A 12,502-nucleotide genomic window follows, 5' to 3' on the forward strand; every position below is an offset into this window, starting at 1 on the left:
AAGCCAGCAAACAAATATCTACAAAAATATAAAAAATTAGACAAATTTCTGAAATGCTTTTTAAAATGTCTATGTCTAAAAATAAAAAAAATAAAAAAGCCTATCAGAATATGTATTTATTTAAAATAACTGGTTAGGCAAGGACGCAAAAAAAAAAGTCTAACTGTCTGTCTAAAAAATCAGAATGACCACCCAAACTGCGAAACTCAATAAAAAAATTAGACGATATTATTTTATAAAAAATGTAATGACATGAAATAATAATAATACAAATAATGCTACTACTACTAATAAAACAATCACAATCTTGTAATCTGTTCAAAATCATTAACAAACGACACTGACTGAAAACTTTCATGAGCATATCGAAAAGGAAGAGTACAAGGGGAGGAAGTGTTAAATAATTAACACATATCTAAACAAATAAACAGTCAAACTGGAGCCAAGGAGGCCCTGTTTTCTGTGTTAATGCACTATTTGATTCCCAAACATTTAAATGGGTCTAATTAATGTCTCACTCACTGTGTTCTTATTACTAAAAAGGCTAATTATGCAGATGGATAACATCAGAGCCAGAGCATTTACATGTAAAATCAGAAAGCCATTTACTAAATGAGCATTCTTTCCATCTGTTGGTGGAATATTATAATTCTGTGCCTCTGCATGTTTGAAGATATAACATGAAATGGTGTTTCTGGAATGAGCTCTGAATTCTGAAGTATTCCAATTTGAATTCATAATGTTAGATAATATAACATAGTAGGGGAAAAATTAGTGCTCACATTACCTTACATCCAACACTATATATACACTATATCATACTTTATACACATATTTCATACATAAACATCACTAAATATTTACAAAAATAAAATAATTAAAAGCCTACCGTTTCAATCCAGTCTTAATTGCTTTGCTTTATTTGCTTAAATGTGTTCAGTCATTTGTTCTTCATAACCCTGTGAAAGAGTTACATGTTTATTTCTCTGTTCACTTCACTGGCTAATCTCTTCATTAATAAGTCATAATTGCAGGCATTAGATAACCACAACAGATTCCCCTCCGACTGAATGCTAAGCATTGCTAGCCAAGCGCTTAACTACTTCATATCTGCCCCTGTTCCACCCGGTGGAATCCATAGATTGTAAATTAGGTCTGATGATATACTCCACACGGGCCTGGGCCCCTGCGTCAGGGCAGGGAGAGGCCACGGGCCACATTGTCCTCTTGACTCTCCGTGCACCCTTTGTTTTTTTCTTTTCTCTCAACAAAGCAATCAAGTGGCATATCGCACATGACAGGATGTAAAATACATTCATTTGCATGAATTTAGAGACTGCTTTGACTTTGCTTTATGTGTGTGACTGACCGACGACTCCATAAAATTCACTTTAGCAGCGGGGGTTCCGAGACCTCGCTAAATACTACGGCAATACTCCTGTCAACAGCCTGTCAATCATCAGAGGGCAAATGAGGCTGATACGAGCTGCAGTCATATAGAAACGGAAAGGCATTTTAATAACAATGATTAAAAGCTGAACCAATATAAATAAGAAAATAAGTTAAATGTTAAGAGTGTGAATAAACATTCAAAACGCATTACAATGTTCACATTACATGAAAGAGTATAAAAGAGTTAATGATGGGTGGTCTCAGGGATAAGTCATGGACCAGATAAATTACTCAATCTTTCCAAAAAGACAAAAAAAAGAAGAAGTGTAACCTGTTTTACAATACAAAAACGGATCAGTGTCACTCCTCCTCACTTGTCTTGGTTTCACAGACCATTAAATGATTAACAACAGAGGGCAAACACAAAGGTTCACAGAAAAGGAAGGAATAAACAGCAATCAAATCAAGGCTTTCTGAAAGACTTTGAGGGGCCCGACGGACTTCAGTGCGACAGCTGAATTTTCTGCTTAAAAAGCAGATCTGATGAGATGCAGCATTCATCGAACAATAATTCAGCCCACATGTGCATGCTACTGTTACCTACTAAATACAAGGGATTTTGTCAGACAATTGGGATTCAAATCTAAAGCTTCTTCATACAATGCAATGTAAAAATCCTTGAGTCCTTGAATCTGAAGTCCTAAAATGGACAGAAAAATGGATAAATGACAGGACGATTATATGGTTTTCTGAACCTATATAAATCATTTAGTTATTAGTGGGCAAAAACACCCTGTACTTTAGGGATTCTTCAAATTGAAAGCTTATGAGTAGGCTATTGAATTAAAAAAAGAAAAAATGTAAACAATTTAATAACAGAAAGGTTGAATATGATTGAAATTTAGTTCAGCATATTCTTATTATTCGATTCAGAATTTGTCAGTCCTAAACGTCTATTTAAAACCGAATATCCTATCACAGAAAACTGATATGAAACTGAACATGAAAGTAAAATATTTAAAGTAACAAAAATCTTGACTGTAATTGCCATTAATATTGTTGTATTGTTATTTAAATGTGATAGCCTATATAATAGATTGTAATTTATTATAATGGATCTCTTTCATAATGGAGGATTATTAAAAGAGTTTCATTGTGGTATTGAATGTCATTTGTTTCAGTGGCTCTGGGGACTGAATTTGGGTAGTCTACTTGCTGAACACTAAGAGGAGGTTAAGCTTTTTAGAATACTACTTTCTTTACAGTTTTACCTATTTATTTTTTATTTTTTTTATTTTTTTTGTAGCTACAATATAAAATATCAACAACTACAAATGTAAAAGCCTTCAGAGTCAAATCCTTCACAGACTAAAAAAAATAAAAATAATAAAAATGTCTTTCTGTTCAGTTCTCTGTGTAATCTATTGATGGGTAAAATTATGAAAACAATGACAATGTTCACACCTTGAGAAAATGAGGCCTCTCTCCCCACCCCCTGGCTTGGATAGGAGGAAAACATATTTTTGAGGCGCCAAGGTGCCCTGCTCGCCTGGCAGCCCAGTCAGACACGAGTGAGCAGGGCCAGAGGGGTTGTGTTCTCCCTGCGTCTCCCAGCCCGACGGACACCACCACCACAGTGCTGAACGCAGGACGCCAGCGCTGTCTTCTGGCACTTCCCGGGGCCAGTGCCGACTCAGCGTGGTCACAGACTTACTCAGCAGCCACACCTTCACACCAGACTCAGTCGCACAGAACACACTCACACACGCACACGCTCCGAGATCCTGGCCTGCTCCTCTTGTCACCGGCTGACGGCTGACTCCAGCGCGAGCGATGCTAATTAAAGTCCACCCACAGCATGATTCACCGAGCCGTGAGGTAACGGGTGGAGATACACTGTTACACAGCGACATATTACTGACACTGTATCTCCATCCTCCGTTTGGCTCTCTTAATATCAATATTTCAAGATAAATACTCACCTCGCTTGTCAAAACATTAATTAGCCTACAGCACAGGTCAGGTGCAGGAAATAACAGAAATATAATTTGCAGGTCTGGTGAAGTTTTGCAGAAAATCCAGAAGATGGCAACCTATCTCTGATGCACATCTGATCACTTGTTTAGGTATTTATCAAAGCGTTCTGTATTTTATGGCGATACTGGAGGGTGATGCTCTGGTAAATGTTGCTAATAATGCATGCTACAGCCTCAGCTATAGCCATATAATAAATCTTTTTTATGACTTTTTTTTGCAACGGCTCACAGAAACGACTTTAACTGACTGATACAGTGCACTGAAATCGTCCTCCTTACATGTTCAAATGTTAAATAAGCTTTAGGATTTACTTTATAATATCAAGATAGATTTATAAAATGAATAGGCCTTACAATTGAATGCTAAAGCAGTTTGTTTATTCCTCAGCCTCTCTGTGTAGCCAAATATAAAACCACTGCAATTCAATGTCACTTAAAGAAGACTTACAGATTTGATAACTTAATATTTGATATCAAAAGAGATCTGCCTGCTCATTTTTTTTTTCTTATTCGATGAGCGGAGTGAACATGCAATGATAAAGTGTTGGCTGTCCAGGAAATTGAGAGATTACTGACCAGATACAACTGGAAGCATAGAATGAAAGACCGCCACCAGTCACAGTCACTTCTCTTCTGAATCATTTCCAAGCCAGACTCTCCAGCTGTAATTGTATGAAGAGATTGAAATCGTGTATAATTACGCTAGATTGGGCCATTTATGGTATTCGGGTTCACATAACTAACATTCGCTTTCAAAATAGGCATTATAAGGTATTTACTATACAGTTTGACAAAAGGAATGATCTCTTCATGATCATCCTCATAGGAAAAGACATGGAACATTGAGGTAAGAGAGTGTTTTGCTCAACACTGTTGAATAGTCACTTTGTGATTGCAGGCCGATTGAAACGCGACACCATGAGACTTGACCAATTAGAATGAAGCTTTACTCTGCTGGACTGTCTCTGCATCAAGACACTCTGGATTAAAAGCACGCTGGAGACGCAGCCCACCAAGGACGGACTGCTTATGGAAAAGCAGAGCTCATTCAAATACACTCAAGGAGGATGAGATTGAGTGGAAGGTGAAGGAATGAGGAATAGATGGTGCTGGTAAAAAATAAAATAAATTAAAAATCAAGTCGTCCTCAGACTAGCTCAGTATTCCAATGCTTTTCCAGGCTGGTTTATGCTGGTGAACCAGAAAAGCCATTCTGTTATTCAGTTAAACGTTCAAAAATATACAGACTGTCCCATTTTTCATACTTCTGCACTACTCTATACATTACATCAAGTAGTTCACACAAAAGAAAAACAAGACAATGTACCGTGAGGAAAAATGTGGTGGACATACATTTCTCTGTATTGACCAAAAATGTATCTACGAATGTTCTGTGAACAAAAGGCCACTAAGGGAAGAAAAATGTTTTTGTCTTATTTTCCTGGTAAAATATCTAAAAATGTATGCATTTACTTGAGAAGCAATACATCTAAGCAATATATTGTATAATATTAAGACTTGTTTTCAGATAATGTATTTGTAATGATTACTTGCTGTGCCCCAATTCGCCTACTTATGCTATGCCCTAAACGTATGTGCTCTCTTTGTGAAGAAAAAGTACATACTGTTTAGCAGAAGAGTTGACAAGCTTTGGGACATACCATCACGCCATAAAAATATGTCTTTAAATGGACACTGTCGCTTAGTCACTAGCATCTTGCTACCGTAAACTGGCCTGTCAATCACAGTTAACATCCTCCACATTTCATTTAATTTCCTACCATATTGGAGAGAAAAGAAGTAACATATTGATCTATGGATCTTTCATGAGGAGAACTCTCCTCATGTCTTTGCATAATGATGAATTTAAAAGTCAATGGCCAAACGGAGCTTTATACATGGAGTTCACATTGTTGTTGCAGATTAAATATAACATTTAATATAGGTTTTAATCAGGTTCAATATTAGTTACTCAAACCCCTTTATCTAAACCTTACCTCTCGGTTGTGCACATCCACCATGTTTGTTTTTAACACTTTTTATTCGTATTTGTAGTTCTGAACCGAATCCTCCTTCAAAGCGCAATGGGTTGTGGGCAATATTAGCTGTTAGAGTGTTAGAGTGTTAGGCATACTCTTTTCAACATAATATGCTTTAGGAGACACTATATTTGCACTAAATTGCCCTTCACTCAAAATGCATACACTAGATAACCAAGTATTTAGTGTATAGCATAAGGAAAAATCGTTTTATGTTTGTATTTCTGGTGATACTAGTTGATCATGTAAAACCTCACATAATACTTTGTTCTTTGCCAGTGCATGACTTTAAATCAAAAGTGGCAGACCACTGTTTAGAGACAAGAGATGACAACTGATGGTGTCTGGATCAAAGACCTGAACAAAACATGCCATTGTACGTCAGATCCAACAGAGCCGATCATGCGTGTTTAGAAAAGTGTACAGGACTTCCAGTTGATCAGCCATTCTGATGAGATGAAATGTTCTCATCAAAGCTGGAACACCTAATGGGGGAATCACAGTCTCAGTACAAACAGTACCATTATCTCCAGGGCATCTGTACACATTTGTGTCCACAGCTCAGAGCGAGCGTCCCAGCCTGGTCCGTAGGTTCATGCAGGGGTCTGACCCGTGCTACCACCCTCCCGAGTATTACGTTTGATGCTCGTGGTAGGATCCATCATGTGGTTGGCAGGTTGGGATATTATGTGTATGTGTGTGTAGGCTCTCAACAGCTGGGTGGAGGAGCTGAAGAGTGGTGGAGCTTGCAGATGTGAATCTGGAAGCGACAGAAGGTATCGGCGTACACATGTTTGTTTTTCCACCTCTCCTGGAGGAAAAAGGAGGCCCTTGATCTAGTGCTGAGCAAAACAGTTAGCTTTTGTTTCAAGAGATGAAAACCAGTGTCGCTGTGAGGAGGGGCCAGAAAATGAAAGAAAGAAGAAAAAGGGGGGTCGCTTGAAGTCCGGAAACTGAACGAAGAGACTGGGTGGTCACTCGCAGGCTGCCGTGACCCTTGAACTGGTGTACGCATGATCAAGAGACTCTCTCTAAACACTACACAGCCAACAGTTAACATGAAAGACACCGGATCACATGTACCAAAAGGGTCTCTCACCTTGTTCATTGATTTCTGTCTTTATCCCTAGTTTCTCTGTGACCGCTGGACTAGGTGACTTCTGAGCGGGAGACTGATGTAGAAGCCTTCCAGGGTGTACAGGAGGCCCCTGCAGTCCATGCTGTGCAGGGGGCCTGCTAACAGCGTTATGAGTCAGTTATAATAGGACTTCAATTTGCATATCTAGAGCCGTTTCTACACTACATAAAAGCCTATATACTGTACATTTATTCAGACTTTTTATGCTGACTGTATTTACACATGCATCAATGTATTTCACAAAATCCAGAATGACATGAACTAACCATAAACAACATTATTCACACATTTATTAATCTATGTTAATGTTCATTTATAACATTATATATTTTTTTTATGAATGGACGTGAATTAAACAAGTAATAAAAACTCGGTGAGTGTTTTAGCGCAATTTTCTCACCTCATGGGATCACAACACTAAGAGATAGTAAATCTTTTCCTGGATTTTTTTTGTACGTTCCCGAGATTAGACCTTCCTTAACATAATGCCGAAAACCCGAAGTCTCTAGGTGGTCTGGTTGAGGAGTAGATAGAAGTGCAAGATTGGTGCGCACAGACGCACAGAACAGAAATCATGAGTTAACAAGCGCAATTTTGTCCGGTGGAAAATTGCGCTAAAAAGAACATTATGTAGCTCTATATACAATTTTTGTATATGAATTCCATTAATACATATACACAGAGACATTTTTTTAAATTTGCAGATTTAGACTTGTTTTCAGAGTTCAGATCATTTTTAATTCATAACATTCTTTTATTCTTAAAAAACTAATACAACATGAAATTTTAATCTGTATTAGTTCAAATAAATATTAGTTAAACATGTCATTAATAACCGGAATTTAAAAATACTGTAAAGTATTGCTGTCTCTTAGTTTATGTCCAAATCATTATTTATTTGCATTAATTTGAACTTCATTGTAAAGCGTTACCAAGTCCCTATTACCATTGCTATATTGAAAGTCCTTGATTAAAAACCATCAAGACCCCTTGTGTATGACATCACTACTTGTGGTTGGGGCCCTGTCTCATGGGTCACAGGAGGGCCCAGAGAATTGCAGAATGCCACTACTGTATTAAGCTTTGCTGTTCAATCTGCTTTTTTATGTTCCTGTGAAATAAAGAGTTTCATATGGTTTCAAAATCCTTCATGAAGGTTATTTGAACAGTGGCAGGATTCTCTCATGGGAACCCAAAGCATCTCTCTTAATTCATTTAAGCACTTTGGTTGAGGCACCAGTAACCTGCATATACATCAATAAATCCCTATTATTATTTTCATTACATGTCAGATTTACATAAAGATATTTAGAAATACTGCTCCCCTGCTGCAAACACCAACAACACACCAGGAAAAAAAATCCTCCCAAGAACATAGTTGCTTAAAGCAACCAATATCGTTTACTCACCCTCATGTCATTCACGTACCTATACAACTTGTTCAAACACAAAGAGTTCTGCTTTTGTGATCTGCAGAAGAAATAAAGACATATTTGGATTTGGAATGACATGAGGGTTAGAAAGCCCTTACAAAAAGGTAAAGAGCTATTTTTTTCTTTAGCATGGTGTGGAATGAACACCATGCTATTTTTAATTGGTTGCTCTTTAATTGGTGGAGCAGTTTTCATTTGTTAACTTTGGCACATACACTCCAATAACCTTCAAATATATATTGTGTGATTATACATGCCCACGAGTGCTTTTGTTCAAAGCGCTGTGTGCTGTGGGTGTGTGTGTGTGTGTGTGTGTGTGTGTGTGTGCTAGCAGGCAGAGTGGTGGCAGCCTGTTAGCATTCTGCCTTGACGACTCCATCAGCCCAGTCTCAAGGTAGCTGTCAATCAGAATGCATCATTTAATTCAACAGCACTCCAAGGACTTTTCCTCCTGCAATGCCCATGACAGCACAGCTACGGCTCTATTCACTGATGTGCACAGTTGTATTTGCAATGTTCTAATAATTAGAGCGAGTGAGAGAGAGGATGTGGAAAGGTGCAGGAAAAAAAACAGCAACAAGTCTCAGTACGCACACTGAAGATGGTTCATTTTCGAGAGAGGCGCTGGAAGCGGCACGGTGGCACAGCGCTAAATAACAGTGACAACGCTGCATTCATTCTCTTTGGAGGGACGTGAATTCATTCTCAGCTCGCTCTAATTAGATTAATGGTGTTGTGGCATACAAATTGGGCCTACTTCACATTAGATAGTGTACGAATGAAGACAAACACTTATTTCAATTCCAGGCAGAGAAAAGCAGTGGCCAGGGTAGTTAGCATAGCCCTTTATGGTGCAATGAGATGTTAATTGTCTGCCATTACCTCTAAACTGCTTGCTTGTTGTATTAATCACAGCGCTAATTGATGCAGAGATAGAAACGTAGCCACGGGCGAGAACATGGAGGAGAGAGAGATGTAGATGGTAGATAGAGGATTTATCGTATGAACCATATGGAGATGACATGGCTTTCAATACTCCTCAACATGCCTAGCGCGACTTTCCTTGATAAGTTGTACAGTGCGGGATTTTTATTAATTTTTTACTAACATTTTTTAATTTAAAAGAAAGTCACTTCAAAAGGGTGGTGAAGCATGAATACCAGATGTAATGTGTGTGTGTCCATATGTACTCAACACAGTGATGAACAACAGAGACGTGAAAGAAACAAAGGGTCTACGGTTATTAGAAATAACCTCCTTTCTTAGGAAATATGCACACAGCTAGCCATTAAATGTTAAGCAGTGACTTAAACTTAAACTTATATTTTAAACAAAAATTGTTTCTTGTATAATTATACATGTGATTTTTATGACATCACATTCATTTACTACACTGAAAATTTGTTACACCACAGGGAAACCGTGAACCGCAAAAACCTGAAAAGTCATTAAAATAGTGACAAACTTAAAAGAAAGGGCCACTAACACCCAATAACTAAACAACTTTTGACAGATTTCCAAAACAGATTTGATTCATGTGATCCGTAAATTATGTCAACCATGAACACAGAGGCATGTGTTCAAATCAAGATTATTTTAGGATTAAAAAAAAGCCTAAAATGTGGCCAAAATCACTTGCATCCTTACACTGAAAACTGTCACTCAAAATGTCTATGACTTTTCCTTTAAAACAGAATATCAAATTAATATCAAAACACAAAAACTGCTCTTTTTCATAACAATACATAGTTATCATTCTTTCAGTTGTCTTTTGCTCACCAATGCTGCATGTATGTGCAGAAATACAGTAAAAACAGTAACAATGTAAAATATTATTACATTTTAAAATAAGTGTTTCTCTTTTATTATATATTTTGAAATCATTTTAATACACCAATTTGGTGCTCAAGAAACATTTCTTATTATTATTAATGTTAAAAACAGCTACATAATTTTTTAGGATACTGTGATTCATGATTCTGGATTTATAATCTTACATACCCAAAATATATTTTAATGCGCCTGTGTGTACAGTCAAAGGTAAACAAGAGTTAGTTCAATGGACACAAGGCTTAAAACCCCATTACTGTAGCAATCAGGGTATCTCATGTACCACTTCACAGACAAACAAATGGAACAGAAGAGAGGAGGGACAGAGAGAACAGAAGCAGCGAGGAAATACAGAGGGAGAAGATGGCTTTGTCATATGGAAGGGAGGAACAGTGAAAACAGATGAAAGGACCATGGAGTGAAGAAAGTGTTTAAACAAGGCTGTGCACACCTCAGGGGGCACCAGTGACCACCTGCGTGGGGGACGTGGGGTCCAACACCCCGTGACTCCCTCCCTGCAGTCACCAACACCTGATTTGAAGGTACGATTCGCAGCCTTAAATTTATGCTTGAACGATGGCATATTCACATACAAAACATTAGCTAATATTAAGCTTTATTTTTTTATGCTGGACAAATCTGAACTCCATATGCATATTCATTTGTTAGGCTTTGGACTTAAAAAGAATTTAAAAGAAAAAAAAGAATTCAGCAAGGTTGATTCGGTGCCCTTGAATTTCATTCTATGACTAACCCCAAGTTTCTCAGACAAGGTTTAAGCCTAGTTACAGACTAATGTTATGTACTGTTTTAGGCTTAAGGCTGACTAGGCTTAAGCCTTTTCTGTGAAACCGGGGGTAAATGTCCTAATTGAACTAAGGCCTATTCCTGGCTTAATCTAAGCCCTGTCTGTGAAACCAGGCCTAAATATTCTCAAACGGGCCACCTAAACACATTGCTGCCTCGTACTTTCATGAAAGAAACCATATGCATATGCATAAATGCATAAATGTCGAATTCAATTTTTAAGTACCTAAAAGAGTCATCCTAGACACAAGAATTAGAGTGCATTCACAAGGTCATGTTTTTAAAGCAACCCGATCCAGCTAAGCTGAGACTAACTACCTCAAACACGCACAAAGCTTCACTTATGTTCTTACAAATACGCCATGTATACAGTATACAACCAGGGAGATCCAGTCAACTTAGAAAAAAACAACTAGCTTATCTTACTATTTTTTTTTTTTTTTTTAATACTGAAACAAATGAGTTTAAAATCCCTCCAGCACACAGGACATGTTGTTAGTCCACAGTGTCGCTGTTCAGCCACGCAGGTGTCTGGAGTTTCCTGGACTTGTCTTTAATATGTCTTTTTGTCCCTGTCAAATCACCCTGAATTCACTGCTGTTGATGATAATAATAGTGTTGGGTATCCATTGATTTGCCGCGGCCCCTTATTGTGAACTAACGCCAGAAGACTCTCATCTCCCCCTTTAATTAGGCCCTGGACCAGTTTCTTTTTTTGATGTAGTTACTATGTGGATACAGACAGACAATGCCTTTGTTAGCGCCCTTGGCTTTGGCCTTTGAAAAGACAGGTTCTGACAACTTATTTGCAAAGGAGACTAAAGGAAATGAAATGTCTTACAAAAAGGATCTGAAAGGCGTTTTACAGTGCTTTTGCTCATTATCCACTTTGTAAAGTCATGGAAAACAACTTCTCTCTTTGGTTAATCGCCAGGTAAGGACATCTGAAAATGCTACTTAACACTGATACTGGAAATCTGTATCAAAACACGCCAAAAAATAACTGATACACAAAATACAAAACTAAAACAGCAAACACACACAAAAAGGAAGGTAAAGTCATCCAGCAAAGAAAAAAAGTAGTGTGTGGCCAGTGCACAGTGTCTTCATGAGTTCCCAGTCATTTTTTTTTCCTTATCCACGGGAGTCTAATTACCTAAGCACTGCTGTCCGCTTTCAATCAGAGTTAGTGAAAATGACATACTCCTTTGTTCCTTTCTCATATCACACATGATGCACTGTCATTCTTCTCGCCACTGAGCCTAGAGTAGTATCTTTCCCAGGCTGCCATCTGTCTCTGGCGTGGCCCATTTATGTGGGAGACCATAATTCTCCCCCGTCATGGGGGCTGCACATATTTCATGCTTGCTCCTGGCTTTCTTTATGTCAACTATTAGCAGCTTTGAGGACTTTTGGTCAGCTTAATAATCATTTAAAGGTTTGTTAGGCAAAATGGCCCCACCCAAATTGAAAAGTTATTAACCATGTCCTTCATCGAGTGTATCTTCTCGGCACCTTTGTTCTCAAAATAGAACTTTTCATCAGGGTTTTTCTTTGCTATCAGTTGCTATCAGTTTTGGGATGCTCAAAATAAATCTAAACATGTTAAGCAGTGGTCAAGCTGTTGTTGCATTGTTACATTTAATTTGGGCACCATATAAATCTAATTATTTTGAATAATGATGCCTTGTAAAAACAACTAGTCTCTGTGCATCATGACAGTCATTAGTGTTTGGTTGTAATACAATTTAGGTGTTCACAGAAGTTAAAAATAAATAAATGTTACAGTTTGCATGTCATTTTCTTAACTGAACTTAATGGTTACTG

The sequence above is a fragment of the Squalius cephalus genome (assembly GCF_949319135.1).
Source record: "Squalius cephalus genome assembly, chromosome: 9".
Lineage (NCBI taxonomy): Eukaryota > Metazoa > Chordata > Actinopteri > Cypriniformes > Leuciscidae > Squalius > Squalius cephalus.